The sequence below is a fragment of the Neolamprologus multifasciatus genome, chromosome 8, assembly GCF_963576455.1.
Source record: "Neolamprologus multifasciatus chromosome 8, fNeoMul1.2, whole genome shotgun sequence".
NCBI classification, from domain to species: domain Eukaryota; kingdom Metazoa; phylum Chordata; class Actinopteri; order Cichliformes; family Cichlidae; genus Neolamprologus; species Neolamprologus multifasciatus.
The window spans coordinates 10,729,436-10,750,624 of NC_140446.1; the positions used below are offsets into that span (position 1 = coordinate 10,729,436).

General features: G+C 41.0%; 1 protein-coding gene across 4 annotated transcripts in view; it reads left to right on the forward strand.

The window, feature by feature from the left end:
- The window catches only part of ctbp2l (C-terminal binding protein 2, like), a 97,048-nt gene that overhangs the window by 15,833 nt on the left and 60,026 nt on the right, over window positions 1-21,189 (forward strand). The window contains exons 1-2 of one of the 4 annotated variants that reach the window (XM_085169927.1): window positions 185-6,510; window positions 6,541-17,067. The exons of the other annotated variants lie outside the window; for them this stretch is intronic. The gene's annotated coding sequence lies outside the window, so the exon portion shown is untranslated. Of the gene's footprint in view, window positions 1-184; window positions 6,511-6,540; window positions 17,068-21,189 lie in introns of those variants that run through there. 4 annotated transcript variants of the gene reach the window in all.

The following is a 21,189-nucleotide window of genomic DNA, read 5'->3' on the forward strand; positions in this document are numbered from 1 at the left end:
GTAACAGTGGATTATGTATTTTCTTGTGGACACACAGTATGCCCAGATATGTTTCAGGTTATTTTAATAACTTTTCTTATTAGTTATTTTAGGGCTGCTGTTGAAGTCGTAAGTATCCTGAACTCCCACCAGTATTTTTAAAGCCACCTTTCAAGTTTACAAAAGGTGAGTGTTAGACCCTTATTAGATATTTAGAAGCTATATATTTGGTAAAATCATTTTAACCCATCACATCGTCTTTGTTGTTTCCATCTGTGTCAAAGATAGAGCAGCTTTGTTGACTTTTTGCCATTTGTTGTGCTGATTTGTGAGTGCCTGACATGCTCAAGCTGAGTGACCCATTCCACTTTAACCTTCTTGTTCATGCTTTTCCAGCTTTGAAGTGAATGCCCCCCCCCTTTTTTTCTGTTCCTTGAAAACTTGAACATCAAATTTGTGGCTTTTGCTGAAAATATGAACAAATACAAACTCTAAATTTGGCATTCTGTTTATTAGACTGACATCCTCTAATGTGTGTTAGTAGTTCATTTGAGGAGGGTCACAAATGCACAGAAAAATCTGATACTTTACACGAGTCCTGACTTGGAGCGACCTGTTAGGTGGATACATGGGAAGTCTGACAGGCACGCTTTCACTGCAGCGCAACTTTTCTAAACCAGTCGGCTTTGCATAACATCAGCTTGGCTGCCTGTCATTATTGCTCTGTAATTAACCTGCAGAGGCTCAAAACGGGCGCCCTCTGAATGGCTTAATTAACCTGTGCCTAAGAGGCGGCTATTGTCCTCTTTGCTTCCATGACCTGCACTAAGCAGCCTCAGTACCTCATACTCTTTCTGCTCTCATGTAGAGCTATAATGGCTGAGAAACAAGCGTGCCTGCATTTGTATTGAGATGATATAAAATCGTGCATCGATAACATTCGGGTCTTAGCTTTTAATTGGAGCCATCAAACACTCGATTTTGGGAGTCAATACTGATTTTAACAATAAAGCACAAATTAATATGAATATGCCAATATACTTTATATACTTAGAAATGCTAAGGAGACTATTAATTAGGTTTAATGCTTTGTATTTAACAAACTATTTGGCATTTTATCATAAAGATAAAACTCAGCTGCATGCTACTGTCTGCTCAGCTGTGATACTACTCTGCTACAAGACCTCTACTGGGCCACTGTTAATACTGCAGTAGTTTTGAAATTAAAGCATGCACCTGAGTTACAGTATGTTCTGTTTTTTATTGGGTCATTTCAGATGACAGATACAAATAATCTCCAATATACAAATCATCCTCCTTATGTATGGAGAAGGTCAGGAGAGAGATAGAATAGGGAGTGTCTACAGCCATAAAAACGGATGGAACACAGAAACGTACTGTCAAATTTTGGTCCATCTACAATGTGTCTGACTGGCAACAGCTTAATTTTCAGCATGACAATGAACCCAGACTCACTGCCTTTGTAGTAAAAGCATAATGGATAGACTTTCAAGCCCTCTAGAATTAAAACTCTATTTCTGCCATATACGCTGTATTTCCATCTATGTTTGCACATAAATTGCTGCACCTATTTTTTCCAATAAAATATCTAAAAAAAAAGAAAGGTGAGTCAAAACTTATGCACAGTGCTGTTTGTGGATGCTATGATAGGCTGATTTTCACCAGTGTTATCACTGAAAGTATTTACTATTCTGGCTTTTAATTACCAGGGGATTGGTCAAATGGCAGGAAAATAATTAGCACTAGTTTGGCTGGTTGTTTGTTGTTTATGCTAACTGGCATTCAGGCAGTCTGCAAAGCTATTAGCGAGTTTACTGACTTTTTCAAGGCTGTTTCAGGGTTTTCAGTATAGTCAGAGGATATATGATGGATATAAGCTGTTTTGTTCACAGTTTATTGTTGACAAAGGCAGATACATTAAAAAGTGTTTTTAAAAAAAGCTAAAATGTGTATGTTAATAGCAAATGCATTCTCATTTAAGCCCAAGAACAAGTACAAATTGCTTACTTTAATGTAAATAAAGACTGCTCAAGTGTGATTGGTCAGTACAACCCACACAGCAAGCATGCTGCAAATGGAAACCAGAAAGCCTCTGCTATTAAACATCGTCTCCCTTGTCTAAAGATTTGCATAATCATATGCAGATATCTGTTTATAGATATTAGCATTTAGCAAGCAAATGTGCCTAATACTTTGTTACTCTGCAAAAAGGGAAGATTTTCTGCTGCTTTTTAAATAATATGCATATTAATGTGCACTAGTGAAGCTTAAATAATAGTTTTCTTTTGTTGTCTACTTCTTATTGAATAATTAATGAGAGATTTGTTGATAATAAAAGCAGGCTAGTTGGTTTCATCCCTGGGCTCCCGCTTAGCTGAGGAAGCAAAAGTTGGGATAGCTTTGTCAGATAAGAGCATATAATTTCATGGCATCACCCTGTGGCATGGCCCACCTTTTCTCATCCCACCTAAAATGAGTTGTCTCCTTGTTTAGTCAGCTTGATTTTTCTCAACATCAGCATGGAGCCCTGAAAACCCCTGGGATTTGAAATCTGTAGATGTGTGTTTGTATAAGGGAAAAAGAAAAAGAAAGAGGTAGACTGCAAGGCTTGTCTCTAGTCAGTTGGAGCAGTCTGTATGTGTGTCATCTCACGAGTGGAACACCAGCTTGGCCCACTTCTGCCTGACCGACTATACTCTACGGCTCATCTGGCTCTTCCCTCCTGTCTCTTTTGTTTAATTTGCTCTCTCTTCTACACTCCGTCCGTCTCTTCCCTGCGTGGGGTCCACTTCTCATGTCTCTTCTCGATATTCAGAACAGACCAACCAAGGCTCGCAGAAGATGTAGAACGTCCCAGGTGAATCGGACAGAAAGTATTAGCTCACAGTCAGCGTCTACAACGAAATCAGACTGGACCACCCAGTGCAGATTCACACACATACAGTTCCACACCAGTGCATGCATACATACACATCTAGGTCAGACAGTGAAAGGGGAAGAAAGGGGGGAACCTTTAGCTTACATCATGCCAGCTCTGTTTTCACAGGCAGCAGGGGCTCTGAGGCTGTGTGAGATGATATGGCCTCCCTGTCATCTATAACTAAAGCTCAGACACAAGTACGTTAAGCCAGAGAAGCTGTAAATGATTCAACCTTTGTATTTGGCACCATTTTATCTCACTACCAAGGATGGAGATTACATCAACAAGTAGAGTGAATACTTGACAGAATACCTGCTGTCAAATGTCAAGTAGGCCATTAGGCTGCTAAACGCTACACTAGGTTCAACATCTCTAATTGTGCACCTCTGTTTGGTCATATAATGTAACTCACATGTTTAAAGCTGTATTCTTTATGGAAAATGACTAAAGTACTAATAGTAAGTAAAATTACAGTAAGTTAAATAAATGTGGCGAATGAATGTCAATGATTATGTATTCAGAGATTTCAATGCTGGTATTATTAATATTTCACATGTCAAAAACATGTGAAGGTTATTACAATGACAGCTCAGCAGGATACGATGTGTTCATTTTGAGCAGGTGTTAGAAGGGTTTGTGTTGATGTCTCAGTAAAGTAGAACACTTGTCAATCATTTATTGTACAGCAGAGCTGAGACTGGACCAGGTCCCAAGAAAATGCAATTCAACTTTGAAAGGATGTTGAGCAAAGCAGCATTTTTCTTTTTCTTTCGCTTTTGGTTTTGGCAGACTATATATTATCAGTCTCTTGCTGTCTACATTTTGTCTCTTAGATCACAAAATTATATAAATGGTCTCCAATTAGGTGTAATTTAAATGCTTAATCTTAAGCTTTCTTGTAGATTTGACTTATATTATGAATTAAATCAATTTTATACAGATATTTACAGATCGTTTGTATCAGGGGTTGCGTTTGGATTTCATTACAGTTTCAGCTGTTTTGTGGTGAGGGTATCTATTTGACATCATAGCCAAGATGCAGATTCTTGGCTTTCTGTTATGAAAATTTGTAATATTTATCACGTTGGCACTCTGGATTGAAAGGCCAAAAAAAGCTTCTTTTTTTCATGCAGTCTTCATGTTCTGGCTCTTTCCCAGTTCGTTAGATACAAGCTTCAAAATAACTGCATCACCAAGACAGACAGGCTAAGCAAATCATCTCCAACCTGTGGTTTACTGTTTATACGTGAGAGTTGAGATGCCCTTCTCTTTTAACAAAATGTCAAAGTATTCCTGTATTTACTAAATGATGGAAAATTTGAACATTTTTTATACTTGGAATTTTTTTTTCTTTTAATATCGTGGCTAAAGCTCTTCTATTAAACATGATCAAATTTAAAGCCTTGAGACCGAATTAGCAGTCAGCTAATACACATCAGCGGGTAACTAGGAGAGTGATGGATACTACAGACACGTCATCATCCTTTGTGTGCGTGTGTGTTTGCACACTCATTGCCTCCATCTAAGACCTTCTCGCTGCCCCTGGCCAAAAATGTCACTCCAGGCTGCTGTGGGTTCATTATGCCATTATCTACCTCAGGCCACAGTCCATTTGCCGGGCAGAGAGTGATGAAGCTTTTTCACGGGGTCACCCCTCCTGCTGGAGGCCGGTCAGCTGAAGTGTGTGTGCGTGCATGTGATGAGAAAGACCGAAAGACAGATTGTTCACCTGTATTTGACACTAATCATGATTTAGCACAGGATGAGGAATGTGTTTTGTATTGTAACCACTCCATACATATGATTCGCTCTGATTCACATTGTCTGTAGCTGATAATATCTATCACTGACAATGTACAGCTCAAGATGATGGATTCATTATTGGCTTTGCTGCAAAGCAGTAAAAGCAGTAAGTACACTTTGTAAATGCAGCACAGCAAAAACCTAAATCAAATCTAATGGTGTATCTGTCTGTCATTTGGAGTTGCGCACACTCAGTCCCAGCTAGGTAATTTTCAGACACTGCTTCATATCTCAGCGTGGGAAGGGTTAATCCATCAGAAGCGAGTGTTCTTGTGTAGCTGAACCATATTCCCTAGGCCTTTCACCCATCCGTTGCCTGAAGAGAACGGCCAGCTTATTTTCTCTGCATATTAAAAACTGCCTGGAGAGGTGGCAGGCAGGGCCTCAGGAGGATGCAGATAGCAGGGGAAAAATGAGTGGTAAGACAGAAACTGCATGGGCGAGAAGGGGTGGGGTCTTTTTTTTCCTTTCTTTTATTTTTAAAATCAAATAAATGATTAACTAAATACATCCCCCATTCCTGTCCAGGTCCAAAAAAAGGGCCAGCTTTGATCTGCGGGGCCCTTTGAAATGATCTAAGGAATGAGGGAGAGGGATATGAGGGAGGGGCAGGGGTAAGTAGGTGAGACAGGGACAGGAAATGCCACGCCTATCTGGGTTTAGAGGGGAGATATCACAGGTATACTTGCACAGAGTGCAGCAAAAGCAGAGCTGTAGAGAAGGGGGAAGTCTGCAGTGGTAAGCTTTTGGATGTTACTGAGGTTGTGGGAGTTGTTCGGCAGCTACTGTGTAAAGTGAGCACAGCTTTAAAATGCCTTAGGATAGATTAGCCTCCCAGGATCCCCAGAGATCAATGGGGCAGCGTATGCCTCTTCCCCATTCAATAGTAAATTTGGCTTCACTTTCTCATCACAGGAGGCTGAAGTACTTCTAGATGTAAGTCTCATATCTGCCATGCTTGACGGCCCCTGTAAAGAGCACGATGCCGACTTAGGCGGAAAGGTGCACCCTGACTTACTCCTGTAAATGTTTAAAGTACTTCTCTTCCCCTGCAGCTATTCAGCTTTCTTAACTTTCACAGCTGCGCTCTGTGACTAGTTGCATGGGCATTAAATCATCTGGTAGGTCTACTTAGTCTGTTTTGTTAGTTTTAAACCTCTCTTTAAATCACTTCAGACAGCAGGGTGCAGATTACATTCATTATCAGCAAGAATATTGCTTTAAACAATGGCACAATAGTGTGTTTGTTTTATGCCATTGAGTGTACAGAAGAAGGGTAACTTTGTGTTGTGCTGCGGCAATTAAAAAAAAAGCTTTTGTTAATGCAGAAATGTGTTGTAGCATTAAAGCCATCTGGAATTCCCAACTGCAGTGGTGGAGAGAGCAAGTGATGACTTGTACTTGTCTCTGTCGCTGTGGACTGACTGTGCTGGATCGTAAGCTGTATAGCTATACCTCCATCCGTTTTCCTCAGCTTATCTAATTCAAGGTTTTAGGGGGTAAGAGCCGGTCACACCTATTACAGGGCGAGAAGTGGGGTAGACCACAGACAGAACACCAGTCTATCGCAGGGGTAACACACAGAAACAGGCACTGACTCAAACTCACATTCACACCTAAGGTCATCTTGGAATCTAACATGTATGTCTTTGGACTGTGTGAGGGAGCAGGAGTAACTGGAGAGAACCCAGGAATTCCTCCAGAGGGAGAACATCCAAACTCCACAGAGAAAGGACCCAGCCGGCTGGCAGATTTAAATCTTGTACCCTCTTGCTGTGAGCAAGAGGGTACAACCTCTTGCTGCAACCCTCTTGCAGTGATAACCACTGCACCACCATGCAACATATCGTTTTTTCCGAAATTTGAGAAATGTAGTCTCCTATGTTAAAATTCACAACTAAAGCCAAAGAAACATCAGCTAACTTATATCAAATGCTTTCTTTGAGCATTTAATGCAACTACTTAGATATCTGTGTCTGTTAATTGCATCCATATAGTTATAGGATGTGCCTTGCTAACTGCTAATCAAGCTAGCTAGCATTACCTGAAAATATATCGCTCTTTCAAACATGGTGACTTTCGATAAAAACAGGGAAAAAAGGTAGTCAAAGCTGACATCGATCCATAAATAATAGGATGACATCACGGTAGTACTGGCCATTTTTATAAACAGTGTATATGCTGAAGCTGCACTTTATGCTAACTGCTAGTCTTGTAACAGCTTTTTAGCTTATCTTCAAAAACATTTAGAATTCCAAAAGTTTGTAGTTGCTGTCTTTTTCACTCATTCCTCCCTATGTTTGCTTCCTTATGTAACAAGAAAATCGTGGGAGGAGTGGGTGGAGGCCTACATTTTTTTACATTTCCATATAACTCTACCACTTTATATAGCTTAGCACTCAGTAACTCTTAGAATCATCCAAATGTGATGGATATAATTTAAGTACCTCTCGTAAGTACGTCTTAGCTGGCTATTCTATTTCATTATGGGTACTAAAGATGCATCAGCTGCAGTTTTTCTATGATTACAAGGAGTATATTTCCTTTTTTGCTAAGGAAATGCCTGAATAAGGTACATGTGTATATCAGCGTGTGTGCTACACAAAGAATGTTTTGTGATAATTTCACATTATTATGCAGAAATGTTTAACACACTTCACATTTATCTAATTATAAACGTGCAAAATAGCCAGGAGCCACGCTGAGTGAAACACAGGTGTTGAAAACAGAACAGCCACCATGTTTAAACAAGGATTGACTTTTATTACCTCATCTAGAGATGTTTATTATTGAGCCAGCCCAGCATTTCACTGAAAGGCTACTGCTTTGTATCAGTGACTCTGTCTGTCCTTGTTGTTTTTTCAAAGCCAGGAAACTTGGGTATTTTCCTGAAGTCACCTGATGCTTTTAATTTCGCAGTGCGTCGGTTATTCTGTTGGAGTTCTTTCTTAGCGCTTTTGTTCCCACGAGACCGCTGGATCCTCACTTTCATTAAAGTTGTTTGGAGAGTCTCTCAGCTTCGGTGCCTCGTAAAACAAACTATGATGAAAACAACTTAAAAAAAACCCCCACACAAGCCAACGCTACCCCTCTGTTTTATTAGTACATGCACACAGAAGCAGAGACACATACACAACAAAATACTGTTTGTTGAGGTTCTAATGAGTCCCAGTAGCAGTGGTTTGATTTTTTTTTCCCTCTCTTCCTAATTTGACATGCTTCAATTGGGCTGGGTCCCTCTCGCTCCGCAGACCTCAAATCCTCCATGCAGAGGCCTAATGAATCTTCTCCATGTACACAAACAAAGGACAAACAAAACAAGCAGGAAACGCTCACTTCCTTAAGCTTGTAATTGTCCTAAACATGTCAGTCAATCACAGCAGCTTGCTCGAGTCTACTTTCTATGCAGACAAAAGGGTTATTAGTCACCCATGTGAACACACAAATCTTCTGATTTCCGAGAGGTATGCTCATGTCTTGGGTTACAACTGGCGGAGTTTTCTTTCATTTCTCTTCAGCCGAGTTGGAGCATTCAGCATTGTACTTTCTGCTTAGGAAGGTGACACGGAGAACAATGAGTCGAGCCTCACCGGTCTCTTAGGGCTCTCCGTGTTGAGGTTCAGCAGTAATTGAATCGGGGCTTTTGCTGCCCACAGAAGACAGTGTGAGTGAATTGTCTCAGATAGTTTATAGGGTAATAAACTCCCTCCACACCAACACCTGCCAGCTGCGCTCAGATTTGACCAGTTCTATTTAATACCTCTTGCTGTGCACCTGCAGCCCACCCATAATGGTCAACTCGGATCGCACCAATTGACACAGCCAGTAGGCGGTTGTCTCTTTTTGTGCGCTGGATATTTCTGAAAGTTATGATTAGGGCAATTAAAATCTTGACTCAATTAGCCCTGCGCCATTGACCTTGTTTGCAGGTTAGGATGCTGTAAAGTATCTCTGGCCAAATGCAATTACTGCAATCTTTTTTATCTTATCTGATCCCCTCATTATCTTACCTCTTATAAATAGTGACATTTTTTTCTTTTGTTTTTTTTTCCCTGGACTTCTCTTGACAGCTGCTCACACCTAAATCAAATCCGTCTCTGTTAAGAGGAGCAGCTGAGTGGGTGAAGAGTAGGTGGGCAAATGGATGCAGCGCTGATGGCATCTAGAATTGTATTTGTCACAAAGGAGTCTTTCATACATTACACTCTGCGTTTACTTAAGCCAGTTTGAATTTTTGGTCAGTCTGCAGTGTTCAGATGTAAAAAAAACTAAATAAATGTTGCAGTGAATAATGCTAATTACATCCCTGACAAAACTGCACCTTTAAAATGCTATTACTGGGTGAGCATGAATCTTCTCTCTGCTTTTGCGGCCAGCTTTCGGTATTATTAAGGAATTGTGCATTAACAGGAGTCAGCAGTTTCCAGTGCTGCAATCTCATTACATTTACAAGGAAGGGATGAAGAGCAACAAAAAAAAATAATAATTGGAGGCTTGCGATAGTTAGGACAGGAGCCTGGGCAAGGGCAGAATAAATCAGAGATCCATTTGACAGCTTTATGACACTGGAGAGGGAGAAGTGGTTGACTTTAATGGGTGGAGATAGAAATGTTGAGTTACTTTATTTTTTCCTCTTTCTCCCTATGACAAGCACTCCCCTCTCCCCCTCATCAGCTTAGGCACACAGCCCCTCACCCCTGAACTATTTGGCCTGGCTTGATATATTGAGTTAATTCAACCCGCTCTGTGCAATAATTCATGCGTTTCATGCATTCACTGTGATGCAGATGCAGTGCGGGGTGGATTTGTTCATTTTCTCTGCAGAGATTGCGAGCCTCTTTCCTCACTCACACGCACACGCACACACACACACACACACACACATACACACACACACTTCTGCCTGTCACCTACTCTACAAACTGTCCCCACCCCCAGCTCTTCTCCTCAGCTCTTTGGAAGTTAATTTAGGTGAAAGAGTGTCCGTCTTCAGCAAGTAATTCTTGCAGTTTCAACAGTTTGAGTCTCTTTTCAGCAAGGAAAAAAAATCACCAAGCTTGGTCGATGCCAGCACAACAGCCCAGTACGCTCAAACGCTCCATCTTTCTCCCTACCTCCATTCTAAACTCTCCTGGTCCTCGCCCTGCGGTCACATCTTGCCATCACCCCCCATCACCAAGTTCACTAAGGTCATCCCCACGAGGGGCCAACCCCTCCCCAACCTCCCTGCTGACTTAAGCCTTGCGCTTTTATAATTCGGGGGGAAATGCTGGCTACTAAAGCAACCGGTGAAGTGGCTTCTGCAGGGCAATGGGGCCCTGCTCTGTGTGCACTTATTTATTCTGGGCAGACCTCTGTGTGTGGTGTGTGGGGGTGGCATGTGTTAGTGCTCTAGGATTGTTGTATGCTTTTGTGAGCAGATGGATAAGGTCACACCTCAGAAGGCATTGTTTGCATATTATACCACATAGCGTATGCAGAAGTACCTGAAATGTAGAGCTGCAGTTAACATGTGAAATACGTTGAGCACAAGGTTGCAGAACTCGTCAAAGTAATGTGTTTAACTTGCATGTTTTGTCAGAGAAGATGTTCTCTGTGTTGGTAGGAAGTGAAAAGAAAATGATGAAAAGCAGCAAATGTTCACATTTGGGAAGCTGGAACCAATGAATGTTTGGTATGTGCTTGATAAATGACTGGAACAATTAAGTGAATAGCCGAGCCCCGCTAAAATCATTTGATTATGAGCGTGTATGAAGAAAAACAACTGTAGTTAACAAACTACACTAACAGGCATTTTGCTCTGACATTTCAATTAAGTCATCTGAAATTACAAGTGCAGCTCAAGCAGAAAGGTCTAATTAATCTCAATCTGGTACAAAAACCCAAAACAAATATTTTGCACATTTGTAACTCTGTGTTCAAAGGCATGCCATCACTTTGCAAGCTCTGCTTTGTTTTCCTTCAGGTTTGAGCAGTGGCAGCGTTGGGTTTCTGCAGTGTTTCAGAGGCCTTGGCTAAGACCAGCCAGCCAAAGATAAACACTGAAAAGCATTTCCCCCCAGGCCTTGAACACAACTCAATATAAAGTTGAAGCCGTCACCTTCACTCTTACATGGAAACTCTCGAGCTGGAGTTAGCAGAAAGAGGAAAAAAAAACCTACTTCTTTATGTGGTCTGGCAGAGTTGCAGAGCACATTGTTTTCATTTATTTTATTTCAGTTGGCAAGGTAGGGGTGAGTTAAGGTTTTTTTTTTTTCTGTTTTACTTTAGCAGTGGGAGGAAAAAAGGAGGTCACATTTGTTGGCAGTGCTGTGGGAGTGCACTGATACGAGTGCGAGGGCTTTGTGTCAGGAGACATTTTGTGGCAGACAGGAGAGAAACCTAGCGCAGTGACAAGGGCTTTTCTGCACTTTAAAAGGCGTGACGACCCCTGTGACCCAGTGAGTTGAAATGGAGGCCACTGTCAACTCTCATGCCTGATTAAGAAAAAAAAAATCTCTGACAGCAATGGTTTCCTTTTAAAAAAAAATACCAACAAAAAAACCAAACATCTGTGGGTTGGTGATTTAGATTTTAAACAGTGTAAAAATTGTTTTTGTGTATGTTTTCATGAGGTCTGTGTCACTGCTGCTCAGACAGCTCAACTGACCTAAATCATGAGGTGGTCAGTGTGACTTTAGTGTAAATACAATGCCATGATTCGTGTCCTCGTCCGTTGTGTTAGGGACTGTGTACTCTCAGGAGATCTCATTGACTTTTTCCTGCACTAATACAGAGATATGCACATCTTTATGTACCCTTTTCATCCTACACTAGATGCGTTTAAAATGCGGAACACTAATACTAAATTTGTAGATAAAGCTTATGACATTATATTGATAATAATGGTTTACTGGCCGCCTTTGATGTGTTGATGGTTGATAAATTATGCTTTGATTGGTCTTTCAAAGGCGACGCTTAACTGTAACAGATGGCAGCTTGCAGTGTAAAGTTTGCCAAACTTCTCTTCAGTTTATGTTAGTGCCTAGAAAATTAGTCAAGTAGCTGAAGCATCTATGAATAAGCCTTTATTTGTCACTTGTAGTTGCCCGCAGCGAAGTTGGACAAACTATGTTACTCAAATTTTGGTTTCAGCATCCCAGAAGTGATGATTTGCTCAGTTTTGCATCAATGCAAAGAGGTTATCTCTAGATTTTGGTCATTAGTTACACAAAAGAAGAGTTTTGACAATGTTACTTATGAGTGTTCCTGAATAGGTTTCCTCAAATTCATGTTCTTGATATACAATCAGTCATATAATGGTCACCAAAGAGCATGTGGATTATTTTTAGGGAATGCAGTGGTTGGATAATATGACATGACCAAAATTATTGTGACTCCAATGAACTTGCAGTGTCTGTGCCACTGAAATAATTGTGAGTGGTTTAGAGAGTGGTGTACAACATTTTAATATATTATAGAAACTAGTAGACTGAAAAGTTCATTGAAAGGATTCCTCTGGTTATATAAATACATTCATATTTTTTATACATGTGTTTAAATATATTGTGTAATAGCAGCATATAGAGCCCCTGCACTGGCATTGTAGTAGTGTTCATTGCCCCAACTTTAGTCTTGTGGCTGCTTAATCTTTAGCATTTACCCCTAGATTTAAACTTATATTTATTTATTGGGTTGAATAAATTGAAGCTTGTGCAAGTGCTTTGGACCTCCTTCACAAAGACTGGACTTACTAGTTTTTTTCTACAAGGTTGACTTGAAGCATTTACCACTTTGATTAAACTCTCTCTCTAGCTGTTTCAGCTGAGTGGCTGGCCTGCTTTTCCATCAAGCACTTGTTATCTGTCTTTGTTATTTTTCTTTATTTTAGAGGTGGTTATATGGATTGAGGTTAAGGTTTGGTGTTTGGTTATGGAATATATGATTTAAGTTCCTCACATGTCAGGTTCAGAGAAATGCAGGAACAGCAGAAACGCGACAACAGCATAGAGATTGCTTTTGTTCGTGAGAGCTCCTACAACGCAGCCACATGTTTGATGATACCTAAAAGCAGTCACACAAAGTAAAAAACAAAACAAATCCCACACTATCTATTAAATGCATTTTAACTGATTTCTCGCACTTTAGTATTGAGGAGATGCAGAGACATGCTCCATCTTTGGAAAGAGTGGATGCTTCCGCACTCTCATCAATTCAGGTAGGGCAGCTTTATCTGTGGAGCTGCCACCAGAGCCACGCTGTACAATAACTCAAGGCGGGCATTTGAGAAGTGTGTGAGTTTGATCCTGTGCCAGGGTGATGAATAGCTGTTTTTTCTCTTTTGTTGCCCATCAGCACTTTTATTCCGCAGTTAATCCGCCAGGCCATGCGTACCTCCCCGCTGTAATTTTTCACCTTGCTGCGCGAGATTGTGTTTGTGCATTTGTGTGTGTTTCCCTATCCTGCTGTCAGTGGTTGGACTCATGCTCCCACACAAACACAACACCTGCATGTGCTCCGCCCTGCTGGGATTGGAGGTTGATTTAAAAGTGTGTGTGTGTGTGTGTGTGTGTGTGTGTGTGTGTGCGCATTGATAGGATTGGCATCTTGTGAAAAGTTAGTGGGGAGTGAGAGCCATATATAACATGTCAGCATGCACTAGTTGGGGGGAAACGCCTGTTACTGAGATGGGTCGGGTCTTAAAAGGATTGTCATCTTGTTACAGATAATGCAGCTTATCCACCTGTTTTACTACATCAGTGGATACTGGACTTTCTGCTCAGGCTCACCTCCCACTGAGACCATGTCCGCACTAAAATAATTACAGCTAACAACCCATTTTTTCCATTTATTGTGCCCTTCTGCATGCACCAATCTTTTTTCTCATTCAGACATGGATATTTTACCGAACATTCTGCAGATTGGATACATTGAAAAACTTTGTTTTTCCATCTGGCTCCAGCTTGGCTGCTTGAGACAATCTCCTGCTGTTATTCCCAACACGAACGTCTCCAGTGGGTCCATGGACAGCTCAGAAGCTTGAATTTCACATGAGAATTTAGGAAGTCCTGTAGTCTGTGGTCACCTGTGTTTTTGAAAGTCAACACACATGGTGTTCCTATTGTCACATGTTTGAGCTATTGTGATTGGTAATATTTAAACATTCCTGTGACTCCATCTGACTGCAGAGCTCCCTTTCAAGGTTGTCTCTTTGTGCACTTCTGGACCACTTCCAGCATAGCTGCTATTTTTAAATCTCTCTGTTCTTACCACTTGCATATGTGAATCTGTGGAATTATCTCTGACCTTGCACAGAGAGACAACTTTCATGCCAGCCAACCAGACAGCACTGTTTAGTGTCCCATCCCTAAAGAGGCATGAACAGGAGATCAGGGTCATGCATCATGAATGTCTCTGTCAACACAGACTTCTGCTGTAGCATCGGCAGCCTCTAAGGGAAAACTGCACACCTGTTAACAACACAACATTAAGTCACAACTTGCCAAATTTGCCTTCTTGGATCTTCTTCCTTAAAACGAAATTCAATGTCAGCGTTTTGACATAATGGAGGAGATCCAGTACGTGTTGGAGATGCACAAATGCAGGTGGTCAGAACTGTACTTTAAAGGAATGTCTGAAAAACGGCAGCCATCGTTAACGAGGAATGGTGGCAGGGGGTTATTCATAATACTAACAAATTCTTATCTTTTGCTTGCCTTCCACTCATTCAGTTTACAGTTTACATAAGGTTCATTATTCTCCATCAAGACTTTGATATTTACCCAGATATAGAAGTTTGTCTTTTTCCTGTCCACAACTGCATAACATTTGAACTGGTTATTTTAATGCGTCTTTAATCCTGTTACACTTGACACTCCATTCCTCTGATTGGTTGATTACCATGTTTGGGACCCTTAGTCCGCCTTTTACACAGGAAGAGATTTTTGGCTTCACTGGCCAGATGTTGCCTTCTTCTAGAATGAAAGTCTTCTAATCCTACTTCTGTAGCTCACTGGATTAAGGACGCTGTTTTTTTTTCTTAAACACAAAAAATGAAATACACATTAGGAGCATGTATTGACAAATTTTGTGCAGAAATGGCAATCTTTATTTCTTATTTGAGAGTCCTTCTGGACTGAGTGCTGCTATGAAGATTTGTGTATGTGGTTGAGCCGGGGTGAGAAAGGTGTTTGTGTATAGAAAAAAAAGAATGATAAAATTGATCAAATGATGGAAGCAGTTTTGAAATGCCCAAGAAATCATTTTAAATGGGGGATCAACCACTCAAAAGTGCTATGGTTTTTTAATGAGCTGACTAAAACTTGCTATGACCACAGCTCAAAATGGGCATCTGTAAGCAGTAGCTGTGGTGTGAGATCAGCTATGTTAAAATGATCTGATGACATAAAGCCTGTTGGAAATCTTCAATGGTAAAGTGTGGCTACTGAAGAACAGATGATCCCCACCTGATAGTTTCAAGATTACACCGAAACTGTGGTGGAGCTTTCAGTTAGATGAAGCTGGACCCCACAGACTTCACATTTCTTCAAGACAGGAAAAGCGGATTTTCCTGTCCTCACTGAAGAAAATCGTAAATCTGATGTTTGATTGATGCAATGCAGCAGAGCAGGGACAGCTTTTATGAACCCTTAATAAACTTACAATTTTATTCTCGATGAGCTCTCGCTACAGAAGATGGGAATATATGTAAATGAGAACAATGAGATGAGGAGAGCAGAATTTCTTTACTAGATGATGGCTGGGATTTGTGTATTTACTAAAAAAAGAACAAATGTAGATGTTACCTTGTTTGCATGCGTTATGTGGACAGAAACCCCACTATTACACACGCTAAACAGCATTTTCAGATTTAGCTGGCTCAGTGTAAATGCAATCTGAGTTGCCATCTTCATCCGCACTCCAGCCCAAAAAAAAATCTTGGTCACTTGCATTAGATCTCTTGCAGTAGACGGGTTATAAGCATACTGCACATAAAAATGGTTAATGAGGTGTAAGTGGAATGACCTGAAATTCTGTACAGAGCTTTACACCCCAACAGAAAACCTCACCGCCTCTCATTTCTCTAGCTTTTCAGACTAGCTCTGATTAGGGAGTTCAGAATCCTTGTGGTCATATATTAATACAAGCCTGAGCACTTTGAGGCCCTCCTCAGCCTTGCGCTTGCCACATCGCTTCATGGCGTTGGGGCTAGCCGGCCTCCAGAGAGCTGTTCTACATACGGCGGACAAGGAGCACAGCTTCACGCAAAAGCCTGCTGAGACTCTACACCATTTATCTCTCAGCTGCAAGGTTGGGCCAGTACTAATTGACTGAGCCGTGTGTGTCTGTATGTGTGTCTGTCAGTCCTGGTCCCTTGAAGCATGGCATATTAGTAGAGCTTGAAATGATAGGATGTGGTGGTAAAGAGAGAGGTAGGCCAACCTTGTGTTGCAAGCCCTTCCGAGGGGGCTGAAAAGCTCTCCTGTTAGTCAATTATTGGCTGTGGTTCTCCAAAATGTAGCCAGTAAAACTGCTGTGGGAGCAGACAAACCACACTGCTGATGCTGCATTTAAAGGAAAATATCCGTTAATTACAATGCATGAGTTTTTTTGTAGTTATGAGCACCACTGATGTTAGTTATATAATGTATAACATCAGTCAGATGATCTAATAAATGGCAAGCAAACCCACTTTAATCAGTGGGTGAAAACTGTGTGCGCCAAATACATCAGATGGCAGGTGAACTAGGAAGTCAGTATTTATACAGTGGTGGATGTTTGCAGTGCACAGGGTTTGTAGTAATGTTACAGTTTGCCTTTGAGTTGAGTTGAATGACTGAGTTGATTTAAAACATGAATTTTCTGGCCACACATATCACGTTACCGTGTTTCAGCAATTAGGTTTCCCTTTTTCTTTGAACACATTACCAAACAAATTGATTGTCAAAACTACAAAACGTTCGACAATCTGGAATCATCCGTAAATGTTCAAGGCTGTGTGAATCTCATGTCTGCTGCAGCACACCCTTCACTCTCTTTCTCTGTGTTCCTCTCACCACTCTGCTCTGGACTTTATCAACATGTTGTTTGACTTGGCTTCCACCCAATGTAAGCCCAAGAACAGCACGGAGTTGGCCGTCTCATCGTCCACAGGGAGATGGGTGTGTGTGTGTGTGTGGGTGTGTGTGTGGCGTGTTCGTGGGCACGTTCTTGGGGGAGTGGAAGAACCTCGTTCTCCTGGATCAGGAAGCTCTGAATCATGCTGGCTCTTCCTGGAAGGACCCAGAGGGAGCCAGGCTGAGCCGGCTGGACTCTGGCAGGCTGTCTGAGCCAGAGCCTGGCCTCTCACTGACACCAGGCTGGTGGTGAGTGCAGTTCTTACCTCACCCTCACAAGGCAGGCCACGCCTTCCCTCTGCTCACCAGGTTGGCACGCTGCAGGCGTTTTCCTGTACTGGGAAGTGTTTTCAGCTTTGGCTCTGGCTGTGCTGTGTGCTGATAACCCCAGCCTTTGGAACACTGAGAAACAAGATTTTATTGATTGGACGTAAATAGCACAAGGTGGGCTACAGTTGAATACATTTTGAGACTAAATTTTCATTACTGATAGCAGTAGTTCAACAATTCTGGAGTCTGAAGGCATTCACTTTAGCATGCTTACCAAGCTAAATATAAGTGTGTCAAGCTGTCACCTGCCTACGCTGTCACAGGCCTTGTTTGGTTCATGGAAATCACACTCTCCACAGCCTGAGGTGCTGAGGATCTTAGGCATGAAAGTTGATATTAATAGTTGAGCCGGGTTGGTGCTGGAGGGTGTCCACACCTTCCTGTTTTCTCTTTCTTTGTTTTGGCCCATTGCTGACAGATTTACCTCTAGAGGAACTCCAGCATTTGAAAGGGAAAAATGGTCTCCATTGTTCAAAGGGGGCTCTAGTGGAAGAAAAACACAGGCCTTTTTTTGAAGAAAATAACAAGGGGGTAATAATGGTTTGAGATTTCAATAGTAAACAACCTTGTCATTGAGACTAGTGTTTGTTATTTCTAAAGGAAATTGAGAGGATAGAGGTATTTTTCCAAGCGAAGTGTGCCTCTTTGGCTGGAAGTGTGAACTTTAGCTCGCTTTGAGGAGGTTTTCATTTCGGAGTCTCTGAAGAGGCTTGCTGAGCTTCAGCTTTTGATAGGAATCAGCAGCAAGAGGGATGGATATTGCTGTGCGTTTTCCTGCTGCACACTGTCAGATAACCTGAACCGGTTGTCTCGTCTCACAATTTTCCTGTCAAACTCCACAGGGAAATTAAGTCAGGAGAAGTAACTGCATAAGTTGTCCAACTCTATCTTAAAGCTGCTATTTTGTGCTTTTACTGTTTTGGCAAGGATCCTCGCAGAGCTCAAATTGAGACATTGCATTGAAATTGTAGCGTCAGCTGGGAAAGAAACTAAGATAAATACAGACTTTAAAGTGTATTTGACATGTCTTTTGAAAGATCACATAAAGCTTTTCTGTATGAGACATAATTTGGCAACTTACTAAAAATAACCAGTTAGATAATCTAACTTTCTAACCATCCTTTCAATACAGATAAAATGCACTGCCTCTCACTGCTGGGTTTTTTGCTCAGAAACTCATTCATCATCAAAAGTAAATCAATACCCCATTGTCCGGATTCATTCCATTTGAAGATTGATCAAATCCTTGTTGTTTCACTGTGGTTTCTGTGTTTTTGCCAGATACTGAAAATGTGTATCGATTGGCTATAAAAGATTGCCAAACAGTGGATGGGTTCGTAGTTACATAATGCAATTCAAACAACTCTAAATCAAGAGACTATTCCCATCTAATCCTGTAGTACCTCATTTTAATCATTGAAGATCTGCACCACGCGTCTTATTATTTTATATTTTAAAAAAACCGCAGCAGCTGTTGAAGATTTTTCATCATAATTACTAAACAAATATTGAAATCAGCTCTAACTAGAAAGAGCTACGAGCGTGCACCTGTGCCAAGCCTCAGCAGTCTCCACATTTGTTTTTCCTAATAGAAAATGTTCACAAGTTTGTAATCTGGATCTTTATCGGATTAGACATGATAAACAATTGTGGGATGTATGTGCCAGGCTCATTTCTTGTTTCAATCAAGTAAGTGCAGTAGCTCGTGAGACGAGTGCCATATGAAGGGAATCCTTTTAAAGCAATTACAAATACTATGAGCTGCGATCTCCATTTGTTTTCATTATCAGAAGATTTGGATTAATATTCTGTTCCTGTTTGTCATTCATTTTTATTTAATAATGGTTTCAGGTCGAATAGATAAGCACCAAAAACTAATCGCTGATTGGTTTGTTACTAGAGCAACTTTTTGTTATAATTCTGACATATGCAATACCACACATTGCTAGTTCTGGCCTGGAGCCCCTTTTCCTTTCAGAGCTGTCTTAATCCTTCATTGCAGAGATTCAGCAAGTTGCTGGAGTTTTTGGTCCATATTGACATGATAGCATCACGTGCTCTATTGAGATCTGGTGACTGGGGAGGCCATTTGAAAACAGTGACCTCATTGTCACATTAACTATTTTGAAATGATTGGAGTTTTGTGACATGGTGTGTTATCTTGTTGGAAGCAGCCATCAGAGGATGGGTACTGTGTGGTCATGTTCAGCAGCGATACTTAGGAAGGCTGTTGCAGTTATATGTTGATTGATTGATAGTAAGGAGCCTGTGGTTTCCCAAGAAATGATCCCCCACAACATTACACGCTCGTCTGCGTAGTCTGGTTGTAGCGAATGATTATTTGAGTAGCTGTTTCCTTCATGTTAGCTTGAAGCAGTCTAGGTATTCTTCCCAATCTGACGCTCAGTTTGAACTAAAGCATGTCATCGAGCTGCTGCCATTGATTGGCTGATTAGATAATCTGCATTAACGAACAGTTAAACAGGTACACCTGTTATATCTGAAGTAGGGCTGTGAGATATGACCAAAATCTCATATCCCGATATAAGAATTCTATCGTCCGATAACGATATAAATCACAAAAATGTAACATTTTCTGTAAATTATGTGAATCTCGGGCAGCTCGTCTTGCGGAAGTGTTTCCAGCTGCGCATCATGTAGCTGGAGTCGAGTGTTTTAACCGATGCATGCAACGATACATCTTTTGTCATAGGTTGTAACAGCCGCCGTTTTCTTTGTGAGTATTTATTTCATGGCGTGCTGCGGGGAAAAGCCTGTTCTAACGTTTGAGTCTAAGGTTTATTTTTTAGCACCTGGCGGCTCTTTTTTTTTTTTTTTACTTCTTATCCGTAAATAATCTGCTCTTTCACGTGATTCAGTTTATTTTGAAAAGTCTCAACAGGATCTTGAGCTTTATTGTGAAAGGTTTATGTGGTACATAAACAAGCGGACACGCGATGGTGTTACCGTCGTTGTTGCTAACCACAACACATAAAAACAGGCGCTTGTCCGTCTGTAGTGTGGTTATATTAAATATAAGAGAAAGAGAGAACTTTAAGAAATTAATATATGACCATCAAAACTGAGAAAAAATATTGCCGTAAACAGTTTATTTTGCGACACCACGAAACAAACAATAGCGTAAAATGAAACATAGACGTTTTTATATCGTCATCCGATATATATCGTTATATCGAACAGCCCTAATCTGAAGCATCCAGTGAGTTATACTGACCGACAAATTAGACAAAAAGTGCAACTCGTTGATTTAGAATAATCAAGCAGAAGTCTCAGCAGCTATCATATTTTAGTCTAAGCATTAATGGTCAGTGTATGCAATTGTCAGTGGCTGAAAACTCTCATGTTTTGACCCTGAGAAATAAAAACTAGGCCTGTTTGCTTTTGATGTGGATTGGAAACATGTTGAGTGTGGATTTTCCGGATTTATCTATCACTTAAATGGTTCATTGGGAAAATCCCCAATAAATGAATCCCCACGCTGTCGGGCGTTTGTGGAAATGTATCGCCGTTAGATATATAAATGTCAGAACCTGTCTGGTGAAGAAAAAAAAGACTCCCCCTTCAGCAGCAAGCCCAGGGCTTCACTAGCACTTGCTCAAATCCTTAGAAAGTAAAGCCTTACTGGAGCAGACCCCAAGGCTTAATGTCAGCAAATTAATTATGGATTCACCCAATTAGTTCACAAACTGCACTGTGTTCTAGGGAAAATGATCATTCCCCCAAATGATGTCTCTCTTCAGTCTTTGTCCTACTGTGCGTTGCGTCTCTCTTAGAACCGCGAGTGTGCATACCGGCGTGTGTGAAGCGACACGCAGCAGGCAGGTAGCCTGACCTTTTTAATTATTCAATCTCCCAAACTCATCCTCAGACACTCTCATAGCGTCCAACCTTCAGTTTAGCTTTCAGTTTAGCTTTTTAACTACTCCTGCCTGTCTAAATATATTTCTGTCTTTCTTAAAATAAAACATCCTGTGTGCTCTGTTTTTAAAGCTTTTCTAATCACACTGATCTGTGTCAACA